Below are 13685 nucleotides of genomic sequence, written 5' to 3'. Positions count from 1 at the left end.
TTGTTTGTCACTAGAAAGTCTTAGGCTTCTAGGGAGGTCGGTTGTGTCCGCACTAACGACTCTTTCCGTATGACAGCAAGTATGCCTGTTCCCCAGCCTAGAACTCCTTGAACAACCTATTCCAATCTACGTAGCTCTTCTGCCTATCTTGTGTTGCTTTTAAATTCTTCTTGATTATCTGCATTTCCCGCTCCATGTCTACTAACATGTCTGGTCCAATCAACACCATGTTCATTAGATCACTCCAATTGATGGGAGTATTGCAACTCTACCCATAAAATGCCTCAAATGGACTCATCCTCAAGGATTCCTGACACCCATTGTTATAAGAAAACTCTATCAATGGAAGGCACTCTTCCCACTTCTGTTGTTGATGCATCACATACATCCTCAACATGCCCTCCAATATCTTGTTGACCCTCTTTGTCTGTTCATCTGTCTGCGGATGATAAGTTGTACTGAAGGCCAACTTTGTGCCCAAACCTACAAACAACTCCTTCCAAAACTTGGAAGTGAACTTTGCATTCCTATCTAACACAATAATCTTCAGAACTCCATGCAATCTTACCACGTCCTTGATGAAGACCTGTGCTACATCATTCACCAAGAATGTATACTTCACTGGAATGAAGTGTGTTACCTTTGTCAACCTGTCCACCACTACCATGATGGAATCATGTTGTCTCACTATCCTCGACAAACCTGTAATAAAATCCATGGAAATGACCTCCCATTTCCACTCTGGAATCGGAATTGGTTGTAGCAGTCCACCTGGATGCTTACACTCTACCTTCACATGTTAACAATCCAAGCACCTAGCCACAAACTTTGTTATGTCTCTCTTCAAATTCGGAAAATAACAGAATTTCTTTACTGCTGTCAGTGTCTTCCGATAACCCGGGTGACCTGAATATGTATTTGCAGAAACTCCCTCAAAATCACCTTCTTGAGCTCACTGTTATCTGGCACATATATCCTGTCCCTAAATCTAACCAATCCATCTGTTGTGAGATGATAGTCCACATCCTGTGCACTTGCATTTTCACCTGTGCCTGTACCAGTACCAGCACCTGTACTCTACTGCAACCCATGCACAATATCCATATACCTGTCATCCTGCTGACCTACTTCCAAGATTCTATCCTGTAAATATGTCCAATAGGAGCTCATAGCTGCTATGTGATTTACCTGTATCGGCCTGCTAAGAGCATCTGCCACCCTGTTCTCATTACCTTTGATATACCTGATATCAAAGCCGAACTCACTAATCATGGCCAAACACCGAGCCTACCCACCATTCAGATTATGTTGGTCAAATAGATACCGCAAACCACTGTGATCACTCATCAATACAAACCTCCTCCACATAGTGCCTCCACATCTTCAATGCATGTATGATCACTACCAACTCAAGATCATTCATTGGGTAGTTTTGCTCACACTCATTTAGTTTTCGCAACTCATAACATACCACATGTCCATCCCGCATAAGGACTCCACCAGGTCCTCTCTTGCAAGCATCTGTACACAATAAAAACTCTTTGTCCGGATTTGCAATCTTTAAAATTGGTGCATGTGTCAACAACTTCTTGAGCTGCTCAAAACTGGCCGCACACTCCTCTGTCCATTCAAACCTCTTACAGTTCCTCTACAATGATGTGATAGGACAAGAAAATTTGCGAGAAGTTCTTGATGAACCCCCTGTAATAACTTGCTAACCCCATGAAAGATCTCACCTCATCCACATTCCTAGGAGCTGCCCACTCCATGATAACTCTTACCTTTTCTGGGTTAACTGCTATGCCATCCTTGGAAACCACATGTCCCAAGTAGTGTACCTCAGCTTGAAAGAAACTGTGCTTGTTGAGCTTAGCATAGAACTGATGCTCTCTCAACAATCTCAACACCGCTGCTAAATGCTCAACATGCTCTTCTTCATTTTTAGAATATACCAATATATCATCAATGAACACAATAACAAACTTGTCCAAATACGGACACAACACCCTATTCATCAAGCACATAAAGGTAGTTGGAGCATTAGTTAAACCAAATGGAACTACAACAAACTCATAATGCCCATGCTTGGTCTGAAAAGTTGCCTTGTATATGTCCTCTTCTTTAATGCATACCTAATGATATCCGAATTTCATATCAATCTTCGAGAACATTGTTGCTCCCTCCAATTGATCAAACAATTCATCAATCCTCAGTAATAGATACCTATTCTTGATGGCCACTTTGTTCAACTGCCTGTAGTCAATTCATAACCTGAGAGTACCATCTTTCTTCTTCACAAATAGTACCAGTGTGCCCCATGGTGATACACTTGGCCTATTGTATCCCTTGTCCAACATTTCCTTCTCCTTCATCTTCAACTCTACCAACTCAAGTGTACTCATCCTATAAGGTGCCTTTAATGCCGAAGTTTCCCATGGCACCAACTCAATAGAAAAGTCTACTTCCCTATGAGGTGGCAACTCTGAAATATCCTCAGGAAATACATCCTGAAATTGTTGTAGAACTGGGTACCTGCTCAAAACATTTGCATCCTCAACTTCCTTACCTTTGTCACTAGAAATGTGCATTGCAAATAACACACACCCTTTCCTGCAACTACGCTTGGCCTGCATAGTTGTCACCATTATAACTGATGTTGCTTTCTTCTTACCCCAAAAGACTCTTTGTTCTCCATTTTCATCCAAACACTCAATAACTTTGTCATAATAATCCACCTTGGTTCTATGAAGGTACAACCAATCCATACCCAACAACATACTGTATGATCCCACCGATAATACATTCAAATGTGTTGAAGTAGGCATACCATTCAAATCAAATGTACCAGCTCTTACCCAATGATGAACTCTCTTCTTGGTACTTGTAGGCAATTGCACTAACCAAGACTCTGCATGCACTTCTTTATTAATATAACTATAATTAGATCCAAGGTCAATCGAAATAGAAACAAATTGATCACAAAGCTTACCATCCATCTCGATAATAAACACTTGGTGATCTGCTTCGCTGTTATCCAGTGCTACATAGATCCTTGAAACACTCTGCCCAACAACTCCCACTGTCTGTGCCTCCTGAGCATTGTAGATCTGCAGTCTACCACCCTAATGTTGTGGACAATCTCTCCTACAGTGATCTTTCCCACAAGTCCAACACTCTATAGGATTCCAGCCTGCATCCTTATTTTGCTCTTTAGATCGGATTCCCTATCCTCTTTCAAATGCATTTAACTTCTTAAAAGACACTGCATTCTCTTTATTATCTATACCCTGAGGTCTTGCTTGCTTCTTGTCCCATTTCCTTTATTCTTATCATTACCCTTCCAATACAACATAGTCTTATATCTGTGCTTTGATTGTTCATAATAATGCTTTATATTTCAGATGGCGTCCTACAATGATCTAGGGTCATCAAACTCAATCATGTCTTTGAATGCAATCGGTAATCCACTAATGAATCTCTAAATCTTGGCCTTCTCCTCCTTGAGGTAAGCCATATACCTCAATAGCTCTAAGAACCTTCTAGTGTACTCCTCATATGTCATCGATCCCATCTTTAACTCATAAAATTATTTTGCCCTGTCATCAAAGTATCTCTCTGATAGGTACTTCTTCTTGAATAGTCTCTCAAACTCATTCCAAGTCAAGTCCTCCTCATGAATACCTCTGACATTCTTCACATCTTCCCACCAAATATATGCTTTACCTTTGAGACTGAATGTAGTTATTCTGGCTTTCATGTTCTCTGAATAATCATGCAACTCGAAGAACTTCCTCATACCAAGAAAACATGCTTCTTCATCCTGTGATTTCTTCATCTCTCCATCAACTGTAGGTGGCTTTTATTTCTTGAAATCGTTCGACAAATAGCCCCTGTCACTCCTCCTGTAAGGGTGATAATGATGACGACCATAATGCCTATCAAAACCAGAACTAGAGTAGTACGTGTGTCCATCACCTCTCCTATCTGGAGTATCCAACAACTTGCCATCTCTCACTGTGTCATCTTTATCCGACCTGTGACCACCATGAGACCTGCTGCCATATTCCCCATTAGTTCTATCCTCTTGCTCATGGTTGATCCGAAGTGGTCCCTGTTGCTACAATTTTAACGAACTTTTAAGTATCACTACATTTACCTCTGCTTGTTTCTCCTGTGCCTATATGATTATATCATTGTATGCCTTACAACTCCTTATTTATGCCTTTAAGCTTCTCAATGTGTTTTCCAAATCAGAAGATTGCCCAACACCATGTTGCTCATCTGATCCATAGGGAGAGTCTCGGGAATTGTAGCCTACCATCTTGCTAGCTATCTTTGATATTCTTCCTGCAAGGTATATCATGTAAGCTAAACCAAATCATAATAAACCAACGTACCTTAGCACAATTCGAGGAGGATACCTCGTCTGCAAGAACAACAAATCAACGCAATACATGTATAGCATAATCACGGCAACATATAGAAATATAACACATAAGCATATAACCATCATTCTAGCTAGAGTCCAGTCATCAATGCATGACCATATAAGCTACACATACCATAACCTCGTGCATGACAACAACCGCCACATCAATGTACATTTGACCACATGTGAATACTAATGTGCATAAACAATGCATAATCAACCATACACTCATGACGACACACTCCACAGTAACATCAAAAACTTCCCATGGTGACCTCACTGCAACCATTACCCATACCATACAAATGCAACAAGCACACGGTCTTACAACACAAGTAACACATATGCAACCAACATGAATGCATAACCAACACACAACCCATCCAGTCTGAGGGGTGAACCATGCTCTAATACCACTCTGTAACACCCTCCTCCCATATCTACCCAAGTAATCGACTGATCGGGGTAAACATGTGATGAGAAGTTACTATGATATGATTCGACTCCCTATGTGTCAGTTAAGGAAGTGGAACTGACATAAACACACCATACAAACCTCCCACATCAACAGCAAAACTCCTAGGAGCCATCCGAACCACTTAGGTAACCAACCCCTAAGACCAACTGAGTTTTTAGACCATTAAACCCCCGGATGCTCCCTTGATATGGGAAAGCATGTGCCCAGGAGGCTCCAGACGCTCCCATAGCATGGGTATGCACGCGTCTAGGGACTTTTTTGCCTAGTGTTGTGCTTGCGTCTCCGGGATTTGAGCCACTTTTCCAGGCCTAGAGCCTAGGTCACTGTCCATAACTAAATGACACTTTCAAAACTGAAATATAACAACATAACAATGATACAAATGAAAATACTTGAACAAGGACTTGACTGGATCCCTACTAGCCATGACAGGCATTTCGTCAAACATGTCACAAATATGTAATCTATGGGTTTAAACAAAAAATCTAAGTATAGGAGTCTTGCACTCATCTGAGAATCACTAAGAAGCATTGATGTCTCAACACATTAGCTACAATTTTATCCATTAGGCCATAGATACATTGTTCATTCATTTACAAGTAAAAACATGATGAGAGCCATACATAACCACTGTCATAATACATGCTCATAACCAACATAATAACAACAGACATACCAAGGAAACAACAACAATATAATCCACATATAAACCAATACAATACTCATGAAATAACAAGGAGAAATAACCTCGTATTAATGATGCAAAGGCCAACTAGGTTCGGGACTTCCACGAACCACCCGATCGTAGACATGGTTGAGCCAGTCTCACTTCAGCCAGCCACCCCCGTGCCATATTCCAAGCATGAATGCGAGATCTCATAAAAAACATCAATCAAAACCATCTAAGGCTTCAAGACGCCAAATCACCTCAACCCATCAAACAATGATTCCACCTCATGGTCGGACATCACAAAACCATCATCAGATTGGTCTCTACCCAAGCCTTCCAAGGCTTTAGAGTGTTTGTTTGAACCAAGGCTTCCAGGACTAGTAACTCAACCCACTACGGGCTTCCAGAGTGTTTGTCCAACCAAGGCTTCCAGGACTAGTAACTCAACCCAAGTTGTTACAGGGCTTCCAGAGCGTTTGTCCAACTAGGGTTTCCAAGAACTAGTAACTCAACCCAAGCTAAAGGAAACATGAGAACCAACCAGAAAAACAAAGAAATGAACCCACAATGCTATGGCTATCCAGGAAATGGAAAGGCTAGGCAAATCCACTGTCAATCCAGGCAATCCTCCATGCCAATGGCAAATCCTGACCAATAAACCATATGCATATGCCATGCATGCCAAACTAGTGAGGAAAACGTACATGCAACTCGGTACCTGCAAGAAAAACCTATTGTAGTTGTTGATCTCGATGTCCTCTTTCGTTTTCCTGCTCTTCCTTTGCTTTCTTGCTAAAAAATTCCAAGTATTCCACACTCTCCAAGAGTGCTCCAACAAAACTCTAAGTGTCCAAGAGTATGAGAGAGAGCTCCAAAACTAAACTCACAAAAGTCTGTGAACTGATCCTTAAAAGCCTTTTTATTAATGAGGCCTCTAATTTTTTCCTCCTCACATGCAACTTGTGACTTTTCACCTCCCTTTTCTCCTAATTTCCATTATTTTCAGAAATAAAAGTGCTAAAATGCCATTTTGTCTTTCCAAAGCCTTTGCCATTGCCTTTTCCAATTTCCTTAGTCATTAATCAATCATCAGTGATCCCCATCACTATGCTTTTGCCCAACATTCAACTTGGAATAAGTGTCTCATCAACCGTGGTTATTATTTTGCCTGTATTAACTTTTATTACATGGAATTTTCACGAGGGTTGTTACAAATAGGTCTTGAGTTCAAAACTCACCCAATTCACACTAGGGGGGAGATTGTTGGACATTGGGTTCAACATTCTCTGTTTGCTTTTCAACATGGACTAACTACCTCTCGTGGGTCCTAACTTCGAAGATTCTCATAGAGATTAACACCAATAGGTTTTATTATAACGACAATTGTGAGTCTAAAAAAGTTTGACTCCTTCAACTCTCAACTATAGTTACAACTTTAACCCATCTAGAGTTTTCTTCATAGTCCACATGTGGCTAACCCTTTTTGCATGAGTAACAAGGGTTGACATGGCATCCTCCTGAACCATGGTGGTAAACCATGATAGATCAACTTGCAAGAGGCATAAATTTTTGTATATGAATTGTGATTAACATGATTCATGCCCCATTGGAAAGGTTTCCAAGTGTAAAATGGCATCACAGGGTCTCATGCTTAAGCGAGAGGGTTTTGATCACAAAAATCATCATTTAATACCTAAAAATGGCCTCATAAGGTTACATACCCAAAATTTCCAAATTGGGACCCACCACTAAAAATGACCCTATAAGCTAGTTTCTCTATTTTAAAAGCATCGAGATGCATTACAACTAATATAATGATCCAGTTTAGTTCAAGTGGGTTTACAATAACAAGAAAAAATCATATGGCTTCCTTCACAAGCATAAAGCAAGGCTTGTGGCAAAAACATTTGCATAAAAAGAAGGCATTGGTTATGAAGAGTTTTTCCCCACAACAAAATGGGCCACCATCTGCACTCTATTTGCCTTGGCAACATAGAATGGATGGTAAGTCCATATGTTAAGACTTATTTCTTGATGGAGACTTGAAAGAGAATATCTTCATGTCTCAACTGGAAGGTTTTGTTGTGAATGGTTAACAACATAAAGTGTGAAAACTCATTAAATCGATATATGGCCTGAAACAAGCACTGTGATCCTAGTATGAAAAGTTAAGTAAGCGTCTTATGAAATTGAGTTTCAAACAATTTAATCTCGATGATGCAACTTTGTTGTTAAGAAAGCTGACAAAATTGTTTAATATCTTGTAGTGTATGTAGATGCTCTGTTGATGAGAGGGAACAATGAGAGCTATATTTCGTCCATAAATAAAGTGTGAAAAAATCTTTGAGATGACAGATTTGGGACATCTTCACTACTACATGAACATTGAAGTGACTTGACATCCAAAGTACATATTCATCTCCCAAAAGAAGTACATTGGAGAATTATTGAACAGGCTTGGCATGTCGGAATGTAGACCTATTTCTACTCCAGTGGAATAGAATTTGAAGCTCACATTAAAAGAATGGAATGAATTTAAGGATGCAACCAAGTACATATGGCTTGTGGGAAGTCTTATATGCCTTATTAGCACCAAACCAGACATTTCATTTTTTGTTGGGATTCTTTCCAAGTTTATGCAAAAGGCTTGTGAATGACATTAGTTTGTTGTAAAAAGAGTTCTAAAATACTTAAAGGAAACTCAAAATTTTGGACTAAAGTATTTGAAGGTGGATGACTTCAACTTGATTAAATATTCCGATTCAAACTTTGATGGGGATAAATAAAGTGAAGTATCAACTTCAGATTATCTTATGAGTGTTGGATCAACAACTGTCTCTTGGAGATCATACAAACAATCAATTTTAGTAGATTTCACAACATAGACAAAATATGTGGTAGTTGTAGAAGCAACAACAGAGTGTGCCTATGGAAAATACTTGAAGATTTGTAGGAGAAACAAGTGAATTCTACTCCTCTTTTGGTTGATAATACTTCTGCAATCAAGTTGGCCCAAAATCCCAGATTCCATGATAGAGCTAAATACACCAACAAAAATATCATTTAATTTGATACCATGTACAGACCAAGACAATTCATTTGATGCATCGTTCCATAAATGAACAAATTGTGGACATTTTCACCAAAATGTTTAGAAGAGAAAAGTGTGAAAAATTGAAAATAAAGCATTGTGGACATTTTCACCAAAATGCTTAGAAGAGAAAAGTGTGAAAAGATGAAAATAATGCTTGGGCTCACAAACACTCCTTCGGTTTAAAGGGCGAATCTTGGACACATAATCTTTTAGGATTTTTGCATCATTGTGAATAATTTGTAAATAGTAAGAAACACATGAAAGGATAGGTAAATATGAAAATTAATAGACCTCTTGGAAGATGAAACCAAGAGTCATGTTATTGTATTAATATGAATCCCTGTTAATGCAACATCATCAAGTATGGAGTTGAGAACTACAACGAGGCTTGATAGTGGTATTAGAACTGAGGTATTTATAACTCATGTCTTATGCTCTAAGTTATTTTGGTGGTATTAGAATTGAGGTATTTATAACTCATGTCTTATGCTCCAAGTTATTTTGAGCTCTAAGTCTCATGCACATCAAACCTTTACCATTCTCTCTGCTTGTTCTTTATTCCTTGCAGGAAAGCCTATATTACTTAAAATAATTACCACCAACCTCCTATCATACACCATTTTATTTATAGAAATTAATTTATAATAATAAAATGTAAGAAGGAATTAAATTCGTTGATTCTTATTTGAGAGTTTGGTTGGTTGATAAAGTAAAATGTAGTTGTTTTTTTAACTCACTGTTTATTTTGGAATAATAGGGTCTATATGCGTGTCTATTTTGGAATAGGGCATGTGGTATTGATAAACCATGGTATTGTAACAAAGCTTATATATAGATTACGAATCTCCATAATAAAGTGAAGGTAAATGTCCATGATTAAGAATTTTGTTACATGCTTTTTAAAATCTATATATGTTCAACTTATATATTGATTATTTTATAGTTAATAATGATAATAATAATAATTTAGAATAAAGTTATAATTTAATTATTTTTTTATGATTTTTTAATCTTAGCAATGTAAGATGTATTATGATGTAAATATTTTGATGTTGTGATCTCTTTAGATTTACTAATTATTTAATTTATATGGCTCTTCTAGTGTTCCGAATAAGTTAAGCCTAGTTTAAAATCATTCTTAATATTATATGGAAAAATAATTTATCTACTACTAAACGTTATCACGAGAATTGTGAAGGTCAATCAAACCTAGACACTCTAGATATTTTTTATCACCAAATGTGGCTTTCACTCTAGGCTCTCCCCAAATATAATAATTGATTTTTATGAAAATAAGATTGTTTACAATAATTCACAACAACAAGGCATATTTATCAATAAGTTAAGCCTAGTTTAAAATCATTCTTAATATTATATGGAAAAAGAATTTATCCACTACTAAACGTTATCACGAGAATTGTGAAGGTCAATCAAACCTAGACACTCTAGATATTTTTATCTCCAAATGTGGCTTTCACTCTAGGCTCTCCCTAAATATAATAATTGATTTTTTATGATAATAGAAAGAAAGAAAGAAAGAAATTATTTTAACGTCCATGAGGCTAAAGATAACCTATGGGACAAATTGCTTCTTCATCTGCTTGATGTATTCGACCCTTTTTCTGTGAGGCTTCAAAATAAATGCTCCCAGCGTCTCGACAAACCCCTCACTAAATAGATTATCCTAAGAGCTAGCTGCCAATAGACCTGCATAACTTTCCCTATTGTCTTTAAAGGCCTCACATTCTAAAATGAAATATTTTTTCTATTTCCACTTTTCTAGAAGAACAAAAAATGCATACTCTTTCCTCCCACACTTCCTTTGGCCTTTTCCAGCGCCCTGTTTCACAACGAAGTTGACGAGAATTAGTCCTTAACTAAGCAACAAGAATTTTAGCTCTCCAATAGATATTGGCCTCTATGTATGCTTTTGGTTGATGACTATGAGTGAGATTAAACACTTCAATATAGTACTTTTTCTTTCTTCCTAGCTCCTTATCCCAATTACACTTGTGGAACTTTTCCATAACAAAAGCTTTTATCTCTTTGTTGCTTATGGGACTCGAGTTCAAGCAATACCCCATTTACTAAACCATTTGTTATTTTGCTGCATCCAAGTTTTTTTGTTCTTGCACAATCTATCATTAAAGACAACCTTAGGCCATCTACCCTCTCTCATTTGCTCAATTTTTTTTAAATACCTTATGACTCGCACCATAGCAATTGCTTCAATAGGAGTAGTCCCTGTTTCACTTAACAAGATAGCATAAGGAACTGCACTTTTAATCTTAAATTTGTTTGTAATTAAACGCTTCTGAATTTTCTCAATTTGTCTCCACTGCATGTCGGATGTACTGCTGGCCCATAGTTCACAACCATAGAGAATCACCAGAATCACTAGAAGCACAAAAAGAGTTTGAGTGATTTTCCAGTCCCATAACTCTGCCTCTCTACACCTATTTTGAAAAGCATAAAATGCTTTCCAACCCCCCAAAGTTCTTTTCTTTCTACAACCTTTCCAGCTTAGATTTTTGTTGAAGTCAATTCCGAGGTATTTGTAATCCGCAACTTCTTCTTGAATGTTGCCTTCAAAGTAGAACTTATGTTGGTTATGTTTTCTTTTCTTAAAGAAAACCACTACTTTTGTTTTGCTGATATTGACTTGCATCCCCACACTTCTATAAAAATGCTCAAGGGATAGTAAGTGCTCTTGCAAACCAAGTGCCGATTGAACAATCAGAATAAGGTCATCTGCATACAAAAGAAACCTTATAACAACCTTGCCCAAATAGATACCATCACCCCCTTGCGAATTTAACCACTCCTCCAACTTGTCAATATATAAACCAAAAAAAGTAAAAAACAATGAGCAACCTTGTTTACAACAATTCACAACAACAAGGCATATTTATCAATTTATCGAGCCATTAATACCCAAGTAGTATATGCCCACCCCTAAATAATATACCTATTTCAATCCAGCTAGATAAACTTGTAAATATAGATTGCCATTCACAACGGGTCAACCTTTTTGATTACCCAAAACTATTTAAGCTCTTAGAGAGTTTTCGGTGCGATGTCTTTATTTAAAAAAAAATTGCCTCGTGGGATACCTAAATTAAAACCTTCTACAAATTTTGATAGACTTTTTTTCCACGCTATGGAGTACGATTTATAAAACAAAAACACAAAAAGAGAAAACTGAAATCATAGTTGTGCGGTCTCTGTGCTTGTGGTGCGAACAAAGTTTGAACTTTGAATCAGCGAAGTCGCCCGTAAGAAAGAAACCCGTCCGTCGTTAAGCTCGTCCAGGTATCCAGAGAAACCCGTCCGTTGTTAAGCTCGTCCAGGTATCCAGAGGGTGGTTAAGCCTGTTGCTGGGTAGCAAGTCCATCGGAGAAAAGGATAAGCAATCTGAGTGGATTTTGAAGTGTGCATGGTCACCGGACAAGAGAAATCCGCTAAGCGGGGACCAATGCTTGCCTGCCACTCTCGGAGAAGGAAAGTTCCTTATCAGAAGTAGACCGCTGCAATTCCCAGAATCCACCATTGCACTTCGAAGAGAGAGTCCGTCACAGTTAGTAGAGAGAAGAATCACGAAAAAATAGAAACATTGAACATGAGCCAAAATATAAGAGGCCAGTGAAAGTGAAGTCTGCAGCTGACTGAGGACATAGGACAGCAGTATGACAGAGGAGTTGATGTCCAGAAGTCTGACCAACAGACATTGAAGGGTTAAGCGTAAAACCGAGGTAACCCGTAACTCATTCTTTAAATGACAGGACAATACTCTCTCCTAATCTCAAAAATTAAATGGTAAAACCTATGCTTCCTGAACAGTTTTAGTGGAAAACATTATTTTCTTCAAGAATCTACTAGGAATAGTAACTTCAACAGACCAAGATGCAAATATTAAATTCGAAAACCAAAGTAGGGAGGCCCTGTTGATTTTAACTTTGCTAGTCATCTTACCCACGATGAAACAAAAGATGCAAAATTGCAGTGACTAAGTTAAAGAACATTTTTGAAATTAGTGATGGGTCCTCTATAATGCAATTAAAGAACGTTCTCTGTGCTACAAAAATGGAGGAGGGCACTAAAGTAGAAAAATTAGTGACCAAGAGTAGATAGCTGAAAGATGAGTTAGCGGTGGTTGGTGATGATTTAAAGGACAAGGAGGTGATATGTCTCACACCGAGAGCCTCACCATCTTCCTATAAACCTTTAAACATTATTGAAATAAATGGGGAAAGTTGCATGTTTGACACTTGAAGAGCTGTTAGGATTATTAACGCAGGAAGAGTTGGACTTGTGCGAAGCGGAAGGCAGATCTGATAGAGCCTTTATGGTCAAGGGGAACGAGAAGAGAGTCTAAGCAGAAGAATCCAAACAATTGACATAAAGGTAACTTTGATTCAGATTCAAAAGGTTCTTTTGTTTGCGGAAAATTGGGGCGTTTTAAAAAGGATTACTGGCATTCCCCAAAGTCCTAATTATAAGGGTCAAAAGAATCGTGGCCAAAGAATAAGTCTCATCAGTCTAATTTTGTTAGTGAGCAATCAAACACTCTGGAAGAAAAATACTACTTATTTATTACCACACCAATAAATACGTTTCGTGTCAATAATGTTTAGTGGTTGGATTTCCTTGCAACCAAATATATGACAGGGTGTAAAGAGGTGGTGACCAGTGAGGATGATTCTGATGATGGAGATACGGTTGCAATTGCAACTGAAGCTACTTGAAGTAAGGGAAAAGGTGCATTGCATTGAGAATGCTAGATGGTCAGATCCTAATAATCACAAATATATCTCATGCCCCTATAGTTAGAATATGATTTTTGTTCGAGAAGTCACTAAACACTTTTTTTAAGTTCCTCGATGATAAACAATATGAAGTTCGGGACAAGACTAACAATGAAGCTTATGACCAGAGAAGTAAGAGTTGGTGGTTTGCATAAATTGGATGCCATTCTGTTAATTTTAGCTAACAGTGGTATGTTCTATCCTTAGAG

At 38.0% G+C, this 13685-nt stretch overlaps 1 protein-coding gene across 2 annotated transcripts in view; it reads left to right on the top strand.

Annotated features, from left to right (window-relative positions):
- Nucleotides 1-11832: 11832 nt before the first annotated feature.
- Nucleotides 11833-13685, top strand: part of ELO1 (Paxneb protein-like protein) — a 205860-nt gene continuing 204007 nt past the window's right edge. For both annotated transcript variants that reach the window (XM_089385804.1, XM_089385805.1), the window contains exons 1-2: nucleotides 11833-11983; nucleotides 12022-12423. The gene's annotated coding sequence lies outside the window, so the exon portion shown is untranslated. The remainder of the gene's footprint in view (nucleotides 11984-12021; nucleotides 12424-13685) is intronic.

This window comes from Pinus tabuliformis, chromosome Q (assembly GCF_031772625.1).
Source record: "Pinus tabuliformis cultivar Carrire ecotype Pingquan chromosome Q, CPIR1, whole genome shotgun sequence".
In the NCBI taxonomy this organism is placed as follows: Eukaryota; Viridiplantae; Streptophyta; class Pinopsida; order Pinales; family Pinaceae; genus Pinus; species Pinus tabuliformis.
This window is presented reverse-complemented; position numbering and strand designations above follow the sequence as displayed.